Below are 21996 nucleotides of genomic sequence, written 5' to 3'. Positions count from 1 at the left end.
TGATACTCCAAATGAACAGAAAATAACTTTAAAAATGAACTTTAAAAATGCCTTTGCTTTGCTAAAAAAGAACCTGGAACCATTTGTCTTACATCCATAAAACAGTGCGATCAGTAGGACAAAGGCAATATGTGCCACTTGGGAACTAAGAGCAACAAATGCGAAGCCTGAAACCAACAGGCTGTAATTCACAAGTGTCCAAATCCTGCCCTCAGATACTCTTGGGCAGCTCCCACTGGGGCTTTAGCTGGGGAGTCAATTGAATTTCAGTGCCTGAAAGGAACTCTTGGCCTTCTGGGAGCAACTATTCTCTGCTGAAATATGGGCAAGGAGTTTTAGGTAATAATCAGACATTAACAGTAACCATATGGATAAAAATACAATTGTTCTTTCTCTCTCTTGTAACCAGCCTTAGGCCCAGGAAAACATATCCAGAAGTAACTAAACTAAAATTACATCTTTAGCCTCTATTTCATATTAATTAGACATCATACATTCTGCATATGAGCTTCACTTATTATTCCAGTCAGCGATGGGAATCTTACCAAGACATCACTCTCACTCTGTGAGAATCTGAGCCCTCTGACCCTTGCCACCCAGGAGAAAGGGAAGTACATATGTAAGAGACCATGATTACAAAATGAATTATTAAGGAAAGAAGTCAATCCAAAAATAATCATCACATTTGAAACAGCTTCTATGGCTTTATGGCCAGAAGTGGTACAAGAAAATGCCATACACATGGGAATTCTTAAAAACAAGGGGGTGATGGTGAACTCTTCATTACATCAGTCCATCAGGTAACATTTATGATAACCCACCATCTCCACATTTCTGTGTAACATGTACCCTGGGAAAATATAGTAAAAGTAGAAGAGATGGTCTCGGAATTTAAATCTCAGTGAAAAACACAAATGAAATTGTAAACATAGATTTCCATCCCTATGTGCTGAAAGGATCCTAGAACAAAGGGGCATAGGTGTGAGATTGTTAAATGAACAGGTTTGGGGCAAGATAAATGTTAATCAAACATCTTTAAAAAGTAGGACATAGGGGCTTCCCTGGTGGCGCAGTGGTTGAGCATCTGCCTGCTAATGCAGGAGACACGGGTTCGAGACCCGGTCTGGGAGGATCCCACATGCCGCGGAGCAACTAGGCCCATGAGCCACATCTATGAGCCTGAGCGTCTGGAACCTGTGCTCCGCAAGAAGAGAGGCCACGATAGTGAGAGGCCCGCGCACCACGGAGAAGAGTGGCCCCCGCTTGCCACAACTAGAGAAAGCCCTCACACAGAAACGAAGACCCAACACAGCAAAAATAAATTAATTAATAAACTCCTACCCCCAACATCTAAAGAAAAATAAAAAAAAATAAAAAGTAGGACATACTAAAGATGCTACCAGAAAACTACTAGAGCTAATCAATGAATTTGGTAAAGTGGCAGGATACAAAATTAATGCACAGAAATCTCTGGCATTCCTATATACTAATGATGAAAAATCTGAAAGTGAAATCAAGAAAACACTCCCATTTACCATTGCAACGAAAAGAATAAAATATCTAGGAATAAACCTACCTAAGGAGACAAAAGACCTGTATGCAGAAAATTATAAGACACTGATGAAAGAAATTAAAGATGATACAAATAGATGGAGAGATATACCATGTTCTTGGATTGGAAGAATCAACATTGTGAAAATGACTCTACTACCCAAAGCAATCTATAGATTCAATGCAATCCCTATCAAACTGCCACTGGCATTTTTCACAGAACTAGAACAAAAAATTTTGCAATTTGTATGGAAACACAAAAGACCCTGAATAGCCAAAGCAATCTTGAGAACGAAAGAAGGAACTGGAGGAATCAGGCTCCCTGACTTCAGACTATACTACAAAGCTACAGTTATCAAGACGGTATGGTACTGGCACAAAAACAGAAAGATAGATCAATGGAACAGGATAGAAAGCCCAGAGATAAACCCATGCACATATGGACACCTTATCTTTGATAAAGGTGGCAGTAATGTACAGTGGAGAAAGGACAGCCTCTTCAATAAGTGGTGCTGGGAAAACTGGACAGGTACATGTAAAAGTATGAGATTAGATCACTCCCTAACACCATACACAAAAATAAGCTCAAAATGGATTAAAGACCTAAATGTAAGGCCAGAAACTATCAAACTCTTAGAGGAAAGCATAGGCAGAACACTCTATGACATAAATCACAGCAAGATCCTTTTTGACCCACCTCCTAGAGAAATGGAAATAAAAACAAAAATAAACAAATGGGACCTAATGAAACTTCAAAGCTTTTGCACAGCAAAGGAAACCATAAACAAGACCAAAAGACAACCCTCAGAATGGGAGAAAATATTTGCAAATGAAGCAACCGACAAAGGATTAATCTCCAAAATTTACAAGCAGCTCATGCAGCTCAATAACAAGAAAACAAACAACCCAATCCAAAAATGGGCAGAAGACCTAAATAGACATTTCTCCAAAGAAGATATACAGACTGCCAACAAACACATGAAAGAATGCTCAACATCATTAATCATTAGAGAAATGCAAATCAAAACTACAATGAGATATCATCTCACACCAGTCAGAATGGCCATCATCAAAAAATCTAGAAACAATAAATGCTGGAGAGGGTGTGGAGAAAAGGGAACACTCTTGCACTGCTGGTGGGAATGTGAATTGGTTCAGCCACTATGGAGAACAGTATGGAGGTTCCTTAAAAAACTACAAATAGAACTACCATATGACCCAGCAATCCCACTACTGGGCATATACCCTGAGAAAACCAAAATTCAAAAAGAGTCATGTACCAAAATGTTCATTGCAGCTCTATTTACAATAGCCCGGAGATGGAAACAACCTAAGTGCCCATCATCGGATGAATGGATAAAGAAGATGTGGCACATATATACAATGCAATATTACTCAGCCATAAAAAGAAACGAAATTGAGCTATTTGTAATGAGGTGGATAGACCTAGAGTCTGTCATATAGAGCAAAGTATGTCAGAAAGAAAAAGACAAATACCGTATGCTAACACATATATATGGAATTTAAGAAAAAAATGTCATGAAGAACCTAGGAGTAAAGCAGGAATAAAGACGCAGACCTCCTAGAGAACGGACTTGAGGTTATGGGGAGGGGGAAGGGTGAGTGTGACAGGGCGAGAGAGAGTCATGGGCATATACACACTAACAAACGTAGTAAGGTAGATAGCTAGTGGGAAGCAGCCGCATGGCACAGGGATATTGGCTGGGTGCTTTGTGACAGCCTGGAGGGGTGGGATAGGGAGGGTGGGAGGGAGGGAGACGCAAGAGGGAAGACATATGGGAACATATGTTTATGTATGACTGATTCACTTTGTTATAAAGCAGAAACTAACACACCATTGTAAAGCAATTATACCCCAATAAAGATGTTAAAAAAATAAATAAATAAATAATAAAAAAAAAAAAAGTAGGACATAACTCAGAGGAGAGAAAGCAAACTGCTACCCTGGGAAAAAATGTGCAGAGAGAAAAGATATCCCAAAGTCATAGGCAATTTAACCAGTGAATTTTCTCAAAGTTAAACTTCCTCCAGTGCGTGAAAAGAAACAAAAACAGGCAGATCATTGTAGTTGAAGGTGGTTTTCAGTACATAATGGAATAGTTAGGATTAATGAAGACAACTGAAGCCTACTGTAGATCTCCTAATGTCAAGTAACCTGGTAAAAATAAAACTTATTGACATTATTTTTTTTCAGAATAAAACTATACACATATCAGCTTAATATTTGGATTAGCTCAATCATTCAGGTTGTTTCTCTGAGAATCTGTATGATATACCATGTAAAGTTCATGTAAATCATTGCCAAATCTTTTTCTGTTGGCATAGTTGAGTCCAAACAGAATCCTGAGTCAGGATAAGATGACATATTCCTTTAGTAGTTTGCTTAAGACACTCCTTCTGTATGTACTTTGTTTTGCCTGTTCTCAAATGTTTGTCCCATAATAAGCCAAATATACAGAACATCCTGAATAATTAGTTGTCATAATAAAACTCTGTCAATAGAGATACCCATGTGGTGAATATCTGCTTTGGTGAATTATCTGTGGACAAAGAAATTATCCACTTACTTCAAATACTATATCTGATTAAACCTTCCCCCAAAAAGGATGAGATAGTCACACTTGCAAGTACTTTGCATTGAGCTACAGATTGCATTTGGCAGGGCCTCCGAATTCAAAATGAATTTAAAATGAAGAAGCATTTGACATCCTTAATGCAATTTGATGCCTTGGTTTCCAGTATTTAAACTGCAGAAGATTTGCATAGAATTTCATTAAAAAAAAACAAAGGGAGGAAAAGAAGGGAAGTGAGGGAAAGAGGAAAGTGGAGAAAGGATGGAAGTATTTTAAACTCACAGGAGTTCATAAAAGATCTCCAGAAAAGATGAAATGAATCTGTTGCTATCTCAGGTAACACAAAAGCTACCATTTATCAATACTGGTTATAGTTATGGTGCATTCTTTCAATCAGGACTACTTAGTACATTGGTAAAGAAAAACAAGCCAAGTTATGTGAATGAAAGGTCAGTTTTTCATCAAAACATAAGAAAAACAGTATTTGCATCTTACTGAATCCTACATCAAGTTTGAAATTTTAAGGAAATGCAAAACTCTCTGGTTTTGTGGTGATTTCATGGTGAAGATTTGTAGAAAGAAAAATTAATAAGGCTTCCTGATAATGATATATACATAGAAGAAAAACCTAGGAAAACCATTTCTGAAATAGTTTTACAAAAAGTACAACTATTATTTTCTAATTCCATCTTCTTTATCCAAGCCCCAACTTTAAATAATATCTCATTCCTCTGAATAACTATAGTCATTTTTTAATTGACATGAACATTATTTTTTTTTCTCTATCATGTAGGATTAAAAGCATTTTGTTTAGAAGGACCCTCACTGAAACAACTATGTTTATTTTATCCAATATCTTATATATAGTAGCCTCTCCAAATTGTTGATAATAAAAAGTGATTGCATGATGATCACAGAATTAAGTCATTTAAAAAGTTAAATATATTTGTGTTTAACATGCAATACTATGAGCGCTTCAGGAAAATAGCTTATATTCAAAAGTAATACATTCAAAAAATTTCTAAGATTTTTAAATTTGTATCTCTTATATTAAGGTTATGTTCAATCCTGAATTCAAACTCATATTGAAAGTCCTGTCTCAGAGATAGAGAAGTAAGTTCTATATTCTTAGCAAAGTTTCAAAGATTAAAGGCACTTCCTATCAGCAGTTTTACAAAGCCAACTGATACATGAAGAAAAAAATTTCTCTGGAAGACATTTGTTTCTGTTTAGTTATACATACATTAACTATTTCACCAGAAACATCTGCCCTAAAATTTTTACTAGCAATCAAAAAAAAAAAAAAAACCCACATTTTCAGAAATAACGTGGGCTCCTATAAGTGCCATTTATTATCCAGAGGTATTTCAGATACTGTGTGATGCAAGTTAATTGTTCAATACTATTTAGTACAAAGGGAACGGAAGATAAGGCATCTAATTGATGCATTAGCAGTCATTCCCACCTCCAAAAGTCGCAGGAGGCATTTTTAACAGCCATCATTTTCTTTGCAGGGGATCTGCTCTGAACAAAATGGAATATTCACTATTTGTTCTATCTTACATTTATTTAGCAAGAGTCATTATCATCCATCCCAAGTACACAACTTTACAGAACAAGAGATGAATAAAGCAACAATGTTTTGAATAAGCAGCTTTTGTTCTATAAAGTGCTTTCTGTTTTGTCTCAGGACCTTGTCAACTTGAACAGATTCTTCCTCTGAGGTGCACAAATGGCCCTTCTATATTCATTGCTATTCACTGTTCATCTATAGTGATGTAGAAATCAGTGGATTCTGTCTTTTCTCCTTTCCTAAGTAATATTCCTTTGGAGTTTGACCCTAATAATTAGTTTTGGGGAAAATGAATGAATAGAATTATATTACTACTACTTCCTGTGATTCTGTGAGGTGAAAATATGTCAGGTTTTCCATCATAAATACCTATCTTTAGAATTTTATGCTACCATTGTAAAAATAATCCTTGGGTCAGAATTTAATATTTCACCCTATACGTCTTTCCTATTTTTCTGCCTTGGAAGAAATGGAAATGTATTCTGAAGAAAAATTGATTTTCTATTGCTAAGAATGGCAAGTGGAAAAAGACAGTATTGTTAAACTTACATCAAGGCTAATTGTATTTTTAAGTAGTGTGCAAAAAGCTGCTTGCCCTGAAGAAGAGTTTTTCTCTAACAGTAATAACAAACTAAAAAACTCTGCCTATAAAATCTGGCCTTTGAAAATACTATTGCTCCCTAGTGAAAGGGCTCTCTCTGTTGCCCTAGGTTCTAGAATGTTCTGAGGTAAAACTTGAGAGTAAAGTATGAGATTAGAGCTCCTTTTCCTGTATCATTTCCAACCGGTAGCATTCCAACCTAAAACTTTTTCAAATTAGTACAGGGCTTCTGAAAAAGGCAAAGTCTCTGGGGTACAGTTTTAGCTCTGTTCTAGCAAGGAATCAAGGAAGCTGAATAACATCTCGGAATCTCAGGCTCCTCTTCTAGAGAAACAGTCACCTGAAAATATTTTATATCTCTACAGAGTATAGAATATACTATACTACATATGTTATACTATACTCTATATATTTTTATGTAAGGTATACAGAATACTTTATATTCTACAATAATAATGGAGTCTTTCTATCATAGACTCCATTATTATAGTAGGGAGTCCTGAAATGTTTACCTAGTAAAAAAAAAAATAAAAGAATAAATTATACTGCCTACCTATGTACAAGCGCAGTCAATCCTAAATATTCCTATGAATTACCAAAATATTATTGGGCAACCCCACTTAATGATTTTTTCTTTGATTCATCAATTTATTCATTCATTCAAGAATTATTTACTAGGTACTCAACATGTGCCAGATTACATGATACAACCAAAAAAATAATAATTAATTCCTGTCCATTTAGAATCTACAGCTTAACAGAGAAGGCAGATATTAAGTAATTAATTACCACAAAATTGGATTAATATTATGATGGGGAAAAGATTTTCCTACCATGTGTATACATACACATGGACAATAAATTGTTCAGTGACTCTAGCATCATCCAGTAACAGTGAATAATACAACACTCACTATTTTGATGAATCTTTGTGGAAAATTAGGGGAATTCTTAGAACTAATAATAGCCCAATAGCTTTTCCTTTCTGTCAACACCTAATAGGTCTAATAATTACCATGAAAAATATTCAAAACCCAGCTGAAATCTCATTTTATTGGTGTTTTAGTCACTTTCTAAACAGATTTACTCAACTATAGAGGACACAGAGAGGTTTGACAGCGTATCCTTCTAAGGAAAACAAAATGATGCTTGATAGAAAAAATTTCCGGAATCCTTAACCTTAATCAATGGTTTCCTCACTTAGAGGATTCATTTTGCTTTTCTTCACTTACTTTATTTTATTTACCAAGAGCAGTGTTGTGGATGGCAAACTATGACACACTGAGTTGTTCAATTACATTTTTATCCAAGCTTTTTATATTTTATTCATATGTAAATTATATTTGATCCAATATACATTTCTCCTTATGCCTCACTGATTTCTGCTGTCTTTAAAAGATTTATAGCCTCCGGAAATAGTCAATCAATGACCCCTGAAAAATGTTCAGTAAGAAAATAGTGTCACACTCTCAAAGGAGAAAAATTATGAAACAACAAACTAAGCTACGATCAAAGAGATAGCTTACTTAGTGTTACAGCTAAAAAGATGAGAAAGTCCAGAGGTATCCAGGCCCAAGTGTTATTACTGATGTCACAGTTTGCTTCTTTTCTCTTTTCTTACTCCATTATCTTTTGAATGTTGCACCCAAGTGTACAGTGATGAGAAATCAGTAGAAAGATTTGGTAATAGCAGAAATACTACCTGAAGCATTCCACATGTATTTGTAAGTAGTTACAAAATAAGTGTATAAGAAAGGATGAAAAGGTAAATGCACTAGGGTTGTGTTTTGATTGAATTTGTGACTTGCTAGTTGAAGGCAACTGCAGTAATGGATATATGCTTCAGCCTTGGTTTTCACTCTTCCTTGATCACCCAAGCTTTCGTACACATAAAAGTAAAGGAAAGAAACAGGATGGTAGGCAATTTATTATTTCTCTAAAAGCTGCAAGAGGGGGGGAAAAAAAAACCTCCAAGTAAAGTCTCAGAGGAAATCTGGTTTCTTTTTAGTCCTGTTCCATTTTTGCTTTTGTGTCTACATGTTCACAAATAAATGATTCCAATTTGTAGTCAGAATTTAAATCTCAAGTATTTCACTCCCTGAGAAAAGGAACATACATGAAGGCACAGGAGAATTCTGTATACAACTTTTGCTGTGACAAAATGTTCCCTTGGAAACTGAATTAAATTATTGGTGTATTCTCAACTAGGTTTATTCAAAATTTTGACTGGGAAAGACCTAATATTTCCCAATATAAAGAGGACCTTTGAAATTCATTTTTTCTTCTGTCTACAACGTGGAATTTGCTTAACATTAGTTATTAAGTACAAAACACAATCTTTTATGTGCAAACTAGATATCTTTATAGGATCATATTGAATGGTCAGTAATTTCAATTCAACCACCACTGCCTATCTCCAGGGTGCCCAGCACTGATTAGGTCCTTAGGCTACATATGGACAACCTCAAGGATTTCTTGGTTTAGTAAAAGAGATAAACAGATTAACAAACTATGAAATTCATGGAGAACATACAAACGAAAAATGTTATTTTATGATGGGCAATTTTGAATAAGACGTTTTGTTCATTTGCAAGATAGATGTGTAAATAACATGGATGGTGATAATATTGTAATGCTGACTACTCAAGTGTATCCTGGGCAGTTGTGGCTAAGAGTTGGCCTCCCTAAACAGAGCAGGGCATTTTACTCTGGTGGTTAGATTAGGCTGATTGAGGAACCTAGATAGTGGAGGCAGCCCAATGGGTAGGCAAGAGGAACATAGTATCAGAAGCCTTAGAGAAAGGTGAGAGACATTAAGCAACAGACAGAGTGCTGCTGAGAAAGATGAGTAGGCCTGGGAAAGATTTGGGGCAGATTCTTCTAGCCTAAGTGACAATCATACAACTTGAACAGACTTAATCAAGACATGTAATTTACTGGCTTGCATAACTGAAAAATGTAGTCAAGGTCATGCTCATGAAGTCATCATGAATCTATTTCTCACTTTCCTCTGGGATCTACATTCCTGTGTTAGCTTCTTCTACAGGCAAGCTTAAGCCAGTGGCAACAATGGGCTGCTATATCTCTAAATGTATCATCTATTAGTTTAACAATCCAAGCAAAAAGACAGAATTTTCTTTCTCCAAATGGTCTGGCAATTAAAAGTTGATAAATCAAAGCACTATCTGTATCATCCCCATCTCAGAAACAATCTTTGTGTATCTGTTAGAAATTTTAGGAATTATATTCTTCTGCTATAATGACAATGATTAAAGTAAGTCCAGGGGCTTCCCTGGTGGGGCAGTGGTTGAGAATCTGCCTGCTAATGCAGGGGACACGGGTTCGAGTCCTGGTCTGGGAGGATCCCACATGCCACGGAGCAACTAGGCCAGTGAGCCACAACTACTGAGCCTGCGTGTCTGGAGCCTGTGCTCCGCAACAAGAGAGGCCGCGATAGTGAGAGGCCCGTGCACCGTGATGAAGAGTGGCCCCCGCTTGCCAAAACTAGAGAAAGCCCTCGCACAGAAACTAAGACCCAACACAGCAAAAATAAATTAATTAATAAAGTAAGTCCAAGGTTGATTTCTCCCTCACATTAAAACACCATTTTAAAGCAATTATACTCCAATAAAGATGTTAAAAAAAATAAAAAATAAATTAAAAAAAAAAGACCAAAGGCCTGTATGGGACTAATACGCCAACACTATAGTGTAAGATGTAAGGAATGGAGAGAAAGACACAAAACTGTCATTACTTGTATTTGATAAAATTGTCTGAATGAAAGAATCCAACATACTCTACAGAGAAATCATTATAAGTAATGTAATTGGCAAGACTGCTGCATATAAAAATAATAGGCAGCTATCAACTACATACCTATACAGTGGCCACATAGAGTGGTAAAATCTTATTAAGTAAAATATAAAATCTTGTTAAATAAAATATATCATTTTCTATAGTAATGCAAGTATAAGTTACTAGACTAAACTTAAGGGATGTGAATAGTGAGTACTTTTTTAACAATAGAAAAATCATAAAATTCTACTTAAGTAAATTTAAACATTGGAAACATATACATGTTCACAGATAAAATGATTCAATAGCATAAAGCTATCAGTATGCCCCAAATTAATCTAAAATTAGATGGAGTTCCAATCAAAATCCCCAACAGATTTTTTTTTAAGAAACCTATAAAAAAGTATATAGAAAAGCAGAGAGTCAGGGATTTTTTCAGGAAATCTGTCAAGAAAATTTACACAAAATAGCCAACAACCAAGAATAGGCAAGACACAAACTATTTGTCCTACAGACATCAGGCTATTATGAAACTAAAGTCATTAAGAAACATGGTATTGTCACAGACACAAGGAAACTGACTCATGAAACAGAAAATTCATATAGGTAAGTATATTATATAAATAAATAAACAGTGAAAATCATGGGCAGAGGGAACTAATTATTTAATAAATCATACTAGGAAAATAGCTTATTCACATAGAAAAAAATTAAATTGTATCCTTATCTGATAAAATAAAACACAAAAATCAATTCCAAATAAAAAGTACGAGTGTACAGGTTAAAAAACAAAAAAACTTTAAAACTTTTAAAAGGAATGTTTTTATGGAATTGATACTGAAACTATTTCTAAAAATGATATAAATATAGGCACAGAGAAAAATACTGTTAAATTAGATAGTATATGAAGTTTTTAATTCTTCTGTGCATCAAAAGGCATTAAACAATGTTAAACCTCAGTCACTGGAAGATTATTTTAAAACTGAGTAAATCCCAAGAGATTGCAATTTACAATATATAAAGAACACTTTTAAATCTATACGAAAAAGACAGGCAATTCAACAGAAAAACTGACAATAGTTACATATGGTCACTCCACAGAATCAGAATCTAAACTGAATAAGCATCAATAGATATATGAAAAAATGAGCACCAGTAATCAAAGAAATGCATATTCAAACCATAATAAAATACCATTTGGTGCCCAACAGATAGTGAATATCTAACACTAAAAAATGCATGTAAATGCGTTGAAACATTAATATATACTAGTAGAGGGCAAGTTGCTATAGTCAATTTGAAGACCTATTTAGCAAAATAATGAAAAGTACAAGATGACTTAGCAATTTAATCCTACATACATATTCTAGACAAATCCTCACACATACAAAAGATGTGTATAAGAATGTGCATAGCAAAAGTATTTGCAACAGAAAAAAAAAGTAGAAGCAACATAAATCTTTATGGACTAAGATATATATATATATATATATATATAAAATGGTATATTCATGTGTTAGAATATAATACAGCAGTGTAAATTAATAAACTCGATCTACATATATCCACATAGATTGATCTTAAACACTCAATATTTAGTGAAAAAGACAGGATACATGCAATAGGTATTATATTACACACACATGCGGAATTTTATAATAGTGAAACAGAACTCTGCATTTATTAAGAATATACAAAAAAATTGGCAAAAGCATAAGGTCACCTAAGGGAATGATGAACAATAAATGAGGACAGCATTTTTCTCTGAGTATAGGGAGTTGAATGGAATTAGGAAAGGATACTTAGGCCACTTCAGCCCATATTTGTAAATATTTTATATTATTCTATCTGGGTGGCTGTTAATAGGTATTTGATTCATTATTATGAGTACACTTTTATATCTGATACATTTTAATACATTTAAAAGATATTATGATGAGAGACCAAGATGGTGGAGTAGGATGCAGAAACCACATTCCCCGACAGACACATCAAAAGGCACATGAAATGATGCTCAACATTGCTAATCAAAGAAATACAAGTCAAAACAACAATGACATATCACCTCACACCTGTCAGAATGGCTACCTTCTAAAAGACCACAAATAACAAATGTTGGTGAGGATGTGGCAAAAAGGGAAGCCTAGTACACTGTTGGTGGGAATGTAAATTGGTGCAGCCACTGTGAAAAACAGTATGCAGATTCCTCAAAAAATTTTAAATAGAACTACTAAAAGATCCAGCAGTTGCTCTCCTGGGTATATATACATCCAAAGAAAATGAAAACACTCATTTGAAAAGATACATGCACCCCAATATTCATAACAGCATACTTATAATAGCCAAGACATAGAAGCAACCTGTTCATCAACAGATGAGTGGTTAAAGAAGACGGGATACATACATACAATGGAATATTACTCAGCCATAAAAAAGAATCAAATTTTGCCATTTACAACAACAAAGATGGACCTGGAGGGTATATGCTTAGTGAAATAAGTCAGAAAGAGAATGACAAATACTCTATGTTATCCCTTATATGTGGAATCTAAAAAATGAATGGATATAACAAAAGAGAAACAGACTCACAGATATCGAGAACAAACAAGTGGTTTCCAGTGCGGAGAGGGAACGGGGCAAGGTAAGATAGTGGTAGGGAATTAAGAGTTATAAACAAGTATGTATAAAATAAATAAGCTACAAGGACATTTTGTACACTAGGGAATATAGCCAATATTTTATAATAACTTTAAATGGAGTATAATCTATAAAAATATAGAATTGCTATGCTGTACACCTGAAGCTAATGTTGTAAATCAACTATACTTCAATTAAAATGAATAAATAAAACTAAGAAAAAATAAAATCTTTATGAGCCAGTTACTGAATTTACTTAGGGAGAGTAAGTAGGAATGGGGTACATAAGGAGACAATAGCAAAGGGTAGGTGCACTAATCTAAATCAGAGGTCTTCAACTGCAGCCCATAGGCCAAACCCAGACAACCACTTGTTATTTTTTTAATAAAGTTTTATTAGAACACAATCATACTCGCTTTTTTACATATGGCTACTTTTATGCTACAATGGCAGAGTTGAATAGTCGTAACAGAGATAAGGCCACCAAAGCCGAAAATACATACTATCTCACCCATTACAGAGAAAGTTTGCCAGTGCTCTAAATGGGTATAGACTTTGCTTATTACATAATAATAAATTTTAGCTTATTGCATACATACTATAAATTGGGATTTTAAATATATCTTCTCACTTCATTTTCAGTATTTGAGAGAATGTTAACATTATCCCTATATCACAGATGAAGAAACAGATTGAGAGAATTTGAGTAAAATTTTTCAATACCATTCTGACTAGTAAGAGACAAAAATAGGTTTCTCTGATCCAAAGTCATATACTGATTTAAACCCCACCAAAAAAAGATAGAGATGGACTCCAGAGCTCTTTATTTTCAGAGTACACATTTTTACTCTGATTCAACAGTCTCTATTTTACTCAAAATAGAGACTGTTGAATCAAAGATTGGAAGAGGATAAGAACTAAGATGTAATGTATATAAAAACTGAAATTAAAAAAAGAAATGTACTTTTTGCCCCAAATAATTAGTGGTAAAAACTGCCCCCCAAAAAAGGAATGACACTAGCATATCCACATACAATTTTTCTTTTTGTCACTCCTTATGAGATACCGAAGCACTGTGTTAACTTAAAGAGCCAATTATATGACATGATAGAACTCAACTCAACAATTCTACTGAGTATCTGTTTCACATTAATCACTGACAAATTGTATAAAAATCATGGACATAAATTGAGCTTTTTATAAAGCGGTAAAAGAGATTTAAAAAAATCTCCACCGATAGACTGTAAATGGCTTGAGGATTGCAACCATGAGAGTACTCAATATAACATCCAGGGAATTAATCATACTTAATCAGATCTGTTCAAGCAATATTTTGAAAAGCACTATGCCTAATACAGAGTCTTATCCTCGTTCAGAGAAAAGAGAGAGATTTAGCAAAATCAAGGGGGAGTTTAAGAAAATATATCACCCAGTCAGACTATCCAAAGAACTGGAAGAGAAGAGATTTTAAATGAAAACATGAGAATGATGCAGTCTGGAGGTGAGTTTAATGTAACTGTGAGCCTTGAAACCTGAAAGGGTTGGGGTATGTATAAGAGGGAGGGCCGTCAGTGTCAAAGGGAAAAAATCTTGAATACAAAGGAAATCAAAGGGATAATACTAGTCAGGTTAAAGTACGTTTTTCCGTTTTTTTGTACCCTTTCATATTTGTATTATATTTTGATTTCTTGTGAATATTTCCAAACACACCAATCCTCACCACATGCCAAGAAGATGGAAGGGAAATAACGAAAGTCTTGAAGTCAGACAGACATTGAAGGCCAACCAACCTCTTGCTGCTATATTATAAGAGGAATGGGATTTGGGAGAACCCCAGAACTCTCTCTCTGCAGGAGAAAATCTCTGAGGGTCTTTGCATGTGTCCTGGAATAAGGACCTTCCTCACTTCCTCATGCAAAGTCTTTCTTTGCTGCTGTTGTTGAAGAACAAGGAAGTGGGGTCGATTATCCGTGAGATAACTGCCTTTGACACATGGATTCAGAAGCAGCAGCAAATTAGCAATTGCTATATGGTTAGTAACTTATTCTTTACTGTTACAGAAGTATATTACGTGAAGAGATCTACTTACACTCAATCTCCAAAACAATTCCTTTAGATGGGCCTTTGAAGAAGAATGTGTGGGAGATAAAATCAAGTTTGGGCATAGCAATTCTTGGTGATGTTGGCTTTGGAAACTCTAGGGATTTCTACAGGGACACCCAGACCTTAGTCATTGAGTACATGGTGACTTATGCTTCTGGGATATTAGGATGTTGTGCTATTGTAATTTATTACACACTTTCTTTGATTTCCAAAAACTCTAAAAAAAGAGACGATCACACAGCAATCAGTAGCTATGTGACCTTTAAACTGTCACCTTACTTGACTGGTCCTGGTTCCTGAAACTGAAGGGATTATAGATGATCTACCTTTGCAACTTTCTGTTTCTAGGAACTGAAATAGCTTATTAACAATGCAAATATAGCTCAACATAATTACAGAAAAGGATAAAACTTCTATAATGTAAAATCACTTCAGACTCATCCCTCAGGAGCAACTATGGGTTTGTCATTTCATTGCAATGGCACATAGAGTACAAATATTTCAAAGCTGGATTCTGAAGGGCTGGCGGGCAATCCTGCACTAGTGTGTGCTCCAGGCATCAAACCCCTTTCAGGGATTATTTCAGAGAAATAGGAGATTTAACTAAAATGTGGAACTAAGATTACTTGAAGTGGAAGAGGACTGAAGATGTGGGGAAAAAAATTACCTTAGGTGGAATTAATTTACCTGTGGGCAAACTCTGTGTGAGGGGATAAGGAAAGATGGTGTGGGCGGTATGGCCCATGGCAAAGCATTAATTCTCTTGAAAGGTGAAAGAGTAGGCCAAGTACATTTTAATGTACTCTTTCCAAGAGGAAAGGGTGAAATAAATTTCCAGCAAGCCTATGTATTAAAAATATATTATGGAAAACTACATTTAGGCATAAAAACCATCATGTTCCATATGATTAATTTTGAAGTATACTTTGTATGGACAATAATTCCAAATTTAAGAGTCAAATTTGTTTTAATTTGATTCTAATAATCTCTAAGAGTTGCTGCATTGAAGTTTTAGAAGGAGAAACAAAATTTTGTGAATGGAGCAATAATTCACTCATTAGGAATTTCCACCCCCGTGACCCAATACCATAATGATGATGAGGCTTCACTCGAAGGTGTGTGGAGACTGCAGTTCTAGACTCAAACTAACCAGAGAAGTGTCTGCTAACATGCATCCCTCTCAAGTGAAAGAGTGCATCAGGCCAAACCATACAGACTGCTTCCCAAATGTCAATTAGACTCTTTCCAACAGGACTTGCGCAAGGCAGTATTTTAAACCAAGAAACAACACTTCTATTAGCTCTATGACCTTAGGCAGATTCTACATTCTTCCAGAATTCCCACTGCTGCATTCTATCAGATAAGTGCTGTCTTGAGCTTCAGATTCACTTCTGGATCACACTTTTGCCATCCCGTCCTGCCTAAGGATGCTGACTCCTGTGGGTTACATCAACGGGAGCCACTGCCTTCGGACTCTGGTTGGACGTTACAAAAGGGAAGCTCAGGTAGCAGAGCAGGAGGCAGGAGCAGCGTGATGTCAGGATCTTGATCTCCCTGCCTGTGTCCATTCATCACGAGTGGCTGCCCCACCCCCCACCCCACGTGCCATTCTTGACACAGCTCTCTCCTTCCAAATTATGCTAACTGCTTGCTGCCCTCATACCTTCAGGTCTAGAGGTGGTAATAATTTCTCTTCTGTCACCAGGTCCCCATTCCTGTACTAAATGTGACTTCCCTACCCCACCCCGACAATTCTAAATAGTTCGTTTGTAAATAAACCCTCTGAATCATGCCAGTGGGAGAGTGACACTGTTCCCTGCTGGAATCTTGACGGCTTCATTTGAAATGTGAATAATATTAATAACTATCTCAGAACACTGTAATGAGGATTACATAGCCAAGTACTGGTGGTACGAAGTCGTCAATTAATGTTCTGTGTTCTCTAAGGAATAGAGCGTGAGGCAAGACTTAAGTGTGAATGCTTTTATTGAGGGGAGAGCAATCTCCATCAGTAAAAGTAAGGAAAGAAAACTGGGTCCAGAAAGGACGGGAAGCAATTGAAAGATGATGCATTACCTCCCTAGCCACTTCTGCATGAGAAGCTGCAAAGAGACGCAGCCAATGTTTGACAGGTTACTCCAGGCACAAAAATCTCCTGATAGGCTCTATGGAAAAGCTATATCTTAAACAGTTCTACAGACAGAAGATGGGAAGGGTGCCTCTTTTGGATGCCCCTCTCTTATTTTCCATTGGTCTAATTTGGTTCCCAAAATCATTAATTCCCAAGGCTTTCAGTTCACATCATCAGTCACACCAGTGGCTGGCTGGGAACCCAGATTTCAGGGTGTACGTTTCATCCATATTTGGAAAGAGCAAATAGGGAGTTACCAGGTGATTCGAGACAATAGTTGAGGCAGAAAAATTGTTTATGGGAGTGGAAGAAAGATGAGGCATTGAGAATCTGAGAAAGTACAAAAGATCCATCTGGTTTCTGGATAAGGCCATTATAATCATCATTATTATCATCATCCGTATCTTAGATACTAACCATTGCTTTCCTATCATGCTGCATTTTTCAAATATCACAGTCCTTACCCTAGGAGTGAACTCAGAAAAGCCAGCATACCATATAATCCCACACAAGTAACGCCTAGTGGAGGAAGGAAGGTGAGAGAGGGCATCACCTAGGGGATCTAACCAAGTTCTCTTTTCTGGGAATTTTAAATTAGAACAGTGATTCTAATTACTACCATGAGGAATGGTAGTAATCCCATTCCTCATTCTAGCTTACAGGGTAGGAATAAGCCACTGTTATGCAGAAGCAGAGAAGTCATATGTATACATGCAGAAGCAGAGAAGTCATATGTATACATACAGAGCAGGTTCACAGAGGAGAAGAATGGAAGCAAATTATTAGTAAGCAGCAGAGGAAGGAAGCCACCAACTCTACAGGGAATCAAGAAGGTAGACTTTGCCTCAGCTATTCTGTATCATCCAACTGTATCTTGCTTCCCACGTTTGGATTTTTTGAAAACTTCATGGTGCCCCATGGAATAGTCAAGATTTTTAAGGTTATAAGTGACAGACTCTATTGAAGCAAACTTAAACAAAAACTAACAAAAATAACATATTGACACATAAGTCTGGAATAGCTATGAATGTTTATCTTCAGGTTACAGCTTGATCCAGGAATTTAATGATGTCCTTAGGAAATCTAACTAATTTTCTCTTCCCCCTTGGCTCTCCTTACCCCTCATAGACCTCACTCTCCAAGGTGTTCTCTGCAAAGTGGCAGCAATGATAATCCTGAACGATCTTCAACAGTCTTCATCTCTAGAGAAAGAACTTTAAATTCCAAAGTCCATATCAGTCCCTCAAAAAGAATTCTGACTGCCTTGTCTTAAATCACTCAAAGATTGCAGAGGGATAGGGTACTCTGGACAGCCTAATTGCCAAGCAATTTCATACTTAAAGTGAAGCTATGTTATTGTCAGCTCCATCAGGTAGGGAAAGGAAAATCTCTAAATGGAAAAGATGCTGAACAGACCAAGAAGGTAAAAAGATATCTACTGCGTTCCTCTATTTTGTTTTGGGGGAATCAAACAATCCCTGACTGAGAGATCGACACTTTTCGTAGCCTCTGACATACTTAATCCTTAAAAACAAACAAAAGAGTAAAACAAAACATTTCTGAGCAATGAGTAACTGCCGAGTCCAAGTCCACTGATGGACTAATAATCTGGTACAAAATTAAAATACAGTGGAATAAGTCTGATAGCGATGTGTGTAGAAGATACAGAAAGATTAGTCAGGACATTTAGGTTTTCTCTAATTGCTTTAGTTAAGCTTGCTTTCAGATATATGCCATAAATGCCAACTTAAATTATAAGGTTTTCTAGATTAATTACATTTTGAGAAGAATCAAATCTAAAATGGATGATCCTATGAACAGATATATGATGGGCATTAATTACCTGGTAAGACTGTGAATGTTGACAAGAAGTATTTGTAGGAATAGAAAGAAAAGGGAAAGGGAGTGTTATTGGGGACCTTCTAGATTCTTACTAGCAGGCTATCTACTCCTAAGATTCATCCTGATTTCTGTTACCAGATATCTTTTTAACAACCCTAAACAGGGATTGAGTAAATGTGAGAGTTCACGGCATAAAGTTTCTGTTAACTTGACTATAACCTCTCATGGCAGGAGATGTTTTTATTGGCTGTGTTCTCCCTGGCCTCCTGGACGTTTCTGGAGAAGAGATGGAGGAATTGGTTCTCTTCTATGTTGTCTCAAAACCTCTTTCTTCTCTGCTGTGTTTGGCTCTTTGGGTCTTCAGCTGCCAGATTCAACTTTTCCAATTCATATTTAAATCCTTTCAAAAATTCTGTGACACATTTTAGGATTTTAACTATCCTATATATTGTAAATGTAGACTGAAATTGCTTAATATGCCTGATGCTGGGAGGCAATAACAAATCTTGCTAAATATAAGCTAAACATAACATGTCTAATTTTATAATATATGCTTTTATTGGCATTTAGCAGGCACATGGTAGACCACAAGAAAAGATAGTTTCCTCCTGTTCTTGAGAATTATTTAACTTGGAGTGTGTGGTGTGTGTGTGTGTGAATTTGTCTGAGTGTGCATATATTATGGAAGTTTTATTCTTCTAAAATAGCTGCTTTATTTTTTGGAAAACAAAGTATTTCTGGTATGTTTATTTTTATAATTTTAGAGGGGGAAAATGTCACAGAAAGTAATTCTATCACCTGTTAATATTTTGAAGAATATAACACATACATATCTTCATACATATATATTGTGTTATATCACAATTAATTTAATAATGAGTCCTTTTACAATAGGATTGTTTTATATCTTTGCAGACCAGGGTGAAATTCTATACTAAGATTTAATTTAAGCCAGTATTCACATTTAATATCCAACAAACTCTTGAAAGGCCCACTAGCTATAAATCCCATTTCACCCTTATCTTCATTTGAAAAATAATGTTTAATTTCTCCTTAGAACCATCAATGCTATATTGAAATGCCTAGGCATAATAAAGAAAGCCATTTGGTAGGAATAGAAAAATTGTCAGATAAATGTCAATTTATGACTCTATAAACATTCAATCTGTCCAGAAAGTGTGTACTGATTGAGTCAGTTTTGACAGATAAAGAAGACTCACTGAATTTCCTTTCCTGAGAAACATGCTTCATTAATATTTACATTTCTCTTGACAGCACAGTTGCTGCAAGCTTAGGTTGGGTAAATATAGCCTGCATTTGACAAACATACATAGTCATAGGCCTGCATTTGTCTAAGAATTCAAACACTTTGGGTAAGAATATGGGCCTGACTCTTTCTCTGGACTTTCTGGACCCAGAACCTTAGGGGGCACTAATTCAAGGGAAAAAAAAAAATCTTTAACACTTATTTTGAGGCATGGAGGCATGTATATCCAGTTAACTTGTGGTAGAAAAAGAACAAAGGATGGCTTTGGTTCCCATATCGTCCCCCATTTTTTTTTCTTCTTCTTCATTTTTCATTCCACTGTAAGCAGTCACTAAAAATAAATCTGGTCAATAGGGGCAGGTAAAATTGGAAGGGTTGCTATAGGAACACACAAAGTGATGCAAAGAAATAACCACTCTAATTTATGCTGTGTTTTCATGTTGTATTTCCATTGTAGTTAAACTCAACTTCAAAAGACATTCCTTAAGAAAGACACTACTTGAAATGCAGGAGACTCTTTCTAAGAGAATTTTATATACTAACTTTAATAAACTCTCAATCTGAGTAGAGCTACAAGAAGAAAACTGGCATTTCTTCAATTTATTCCATTATACTTTCAATGCATTTTGATTAAAATCGCTTTTGCACAGTGAAAGGCCTGGGAATGTATTTCAAGAGTGAGGAAAACGTTACTAAGGAGGAGGGCGGTCTGCAGCAGCCCACACTCCCTTCTCCCCAGCTGCCCTCTCCCATTCTGAGAGGCAGAAACTATATTCCAACCCCAAGACCCTCCTCATTCCCAATCCTGTCGAATTATCCTGCTCAGAAACGATGCTCTCCTTGAATGTTGTCTTTTCCAAAGGTGACAGACACAACTGCCTTGTTTCTGACCTCCATTTGATAATTCCAGCATAATCACTGGAGGCCTTTCAGATTGACATACCAAAATAACTTCACATTCACCAGACCCATGACTGAAAGGACAGGATCATGGCCATCACAGCTACATGAAAATCCTCTAGAGGGAAGGGGGGCTTTCTTCATGACTCAAAGCCTTTTATTCGAGAGAGTGGTTAGCTCAACCAAAGCTTACTGATATCTGTGCATTTTCATGTGTCCAACTCATAAGCCCAATTAATTTTCCTTTTTTTTTCCTCACCCAAAAGTGGTGGGTGTAGCCCATGAGTGATATATTCTCAAGATGTGAGTGCAGGAGCAGTTTCTACCCCAGTGATCAAAAAGTCCCACAGATCAAGATAGCTCAGGAAACAAGATCTTTTACAAAATCACATATATGACACGGCTAGATGCTACAGTATTTTCCTTCCTTCTCCGGTAAGTCTGAGACAAAGGTCAAATGTTCACTCTTTCCTTCTTGTTGTTGTTGTTGGTGTGTGTGTGCGTGCGTGTGTGTGTATGTGTGTGTGTGTGTGTGTGTTAAAGGGAATATTTTAGGGTTGACAGGGGAGGAACTGTGGTTAATCTAACAGTGTTATTGCTCCATTTTAGTCAGTTCAGGAAAGTGGTTTTACTTGTAGCATCTAGTTGAAGCATGGGGTTAGAGGAGGCAAGAAGCTAGAAGGAAAACAAATTCTCAAAACATACATGTCACAACAAGCTTTTTTTCAAAAAATGTAAAATGACTTATCGGAGAGGGGTGAGTGATTAATATATTTGCAAATTAGGCTTTTTGTTATGGAATAATCAAGCACATAGTATTCACTTGGGGCAAAATACTCAAAAGTTCAGTACTAGTTTATCCTGCCTATTTAATGGCTATTTAAATGATGTCTTTTCAAGAGCTTTTAATCATGAGTGTATAAGCATGGAGTGGGCGGAAAAGAAGCATAAAAGCAATTTCTCTGCTGAATGTTCCTGACCAAACAGAAAAACACTGAGACC

The 21996-nt window shown here is 36.0% G+C and overlaps 1 long non-coding RNA gene across 1 annotated transcript in view; it reads right to left on the bottom strand.

Annotated features, from left to right (window-relative positions):
- The window catches only part of LOC307183718, a 537680-nt gene that overhangs the window by 367164 nt on the left and 148520 nt on the right, over window positions 1-21996 (bottom strand). The window lies entirely within an intron of this gene.

This window comes from Stenella coeruleoalba (genome assembly GCF_951394435.1).
Source record: "Stenella coeruleoalba genome assembly, chromosome: 3".
Taxonomy (NCBI): Eukaryota; Metazoa; Chordata; class Mammalia; order Artiodactyla; family Delphinidae; genus Stenella; species Stenella coeruleoalba.
The sequence above is the reverse complement of the archived record's forward strand: the minus strand, read 5'-3'. Positions and strand labels throughout refer to the sequence as shown.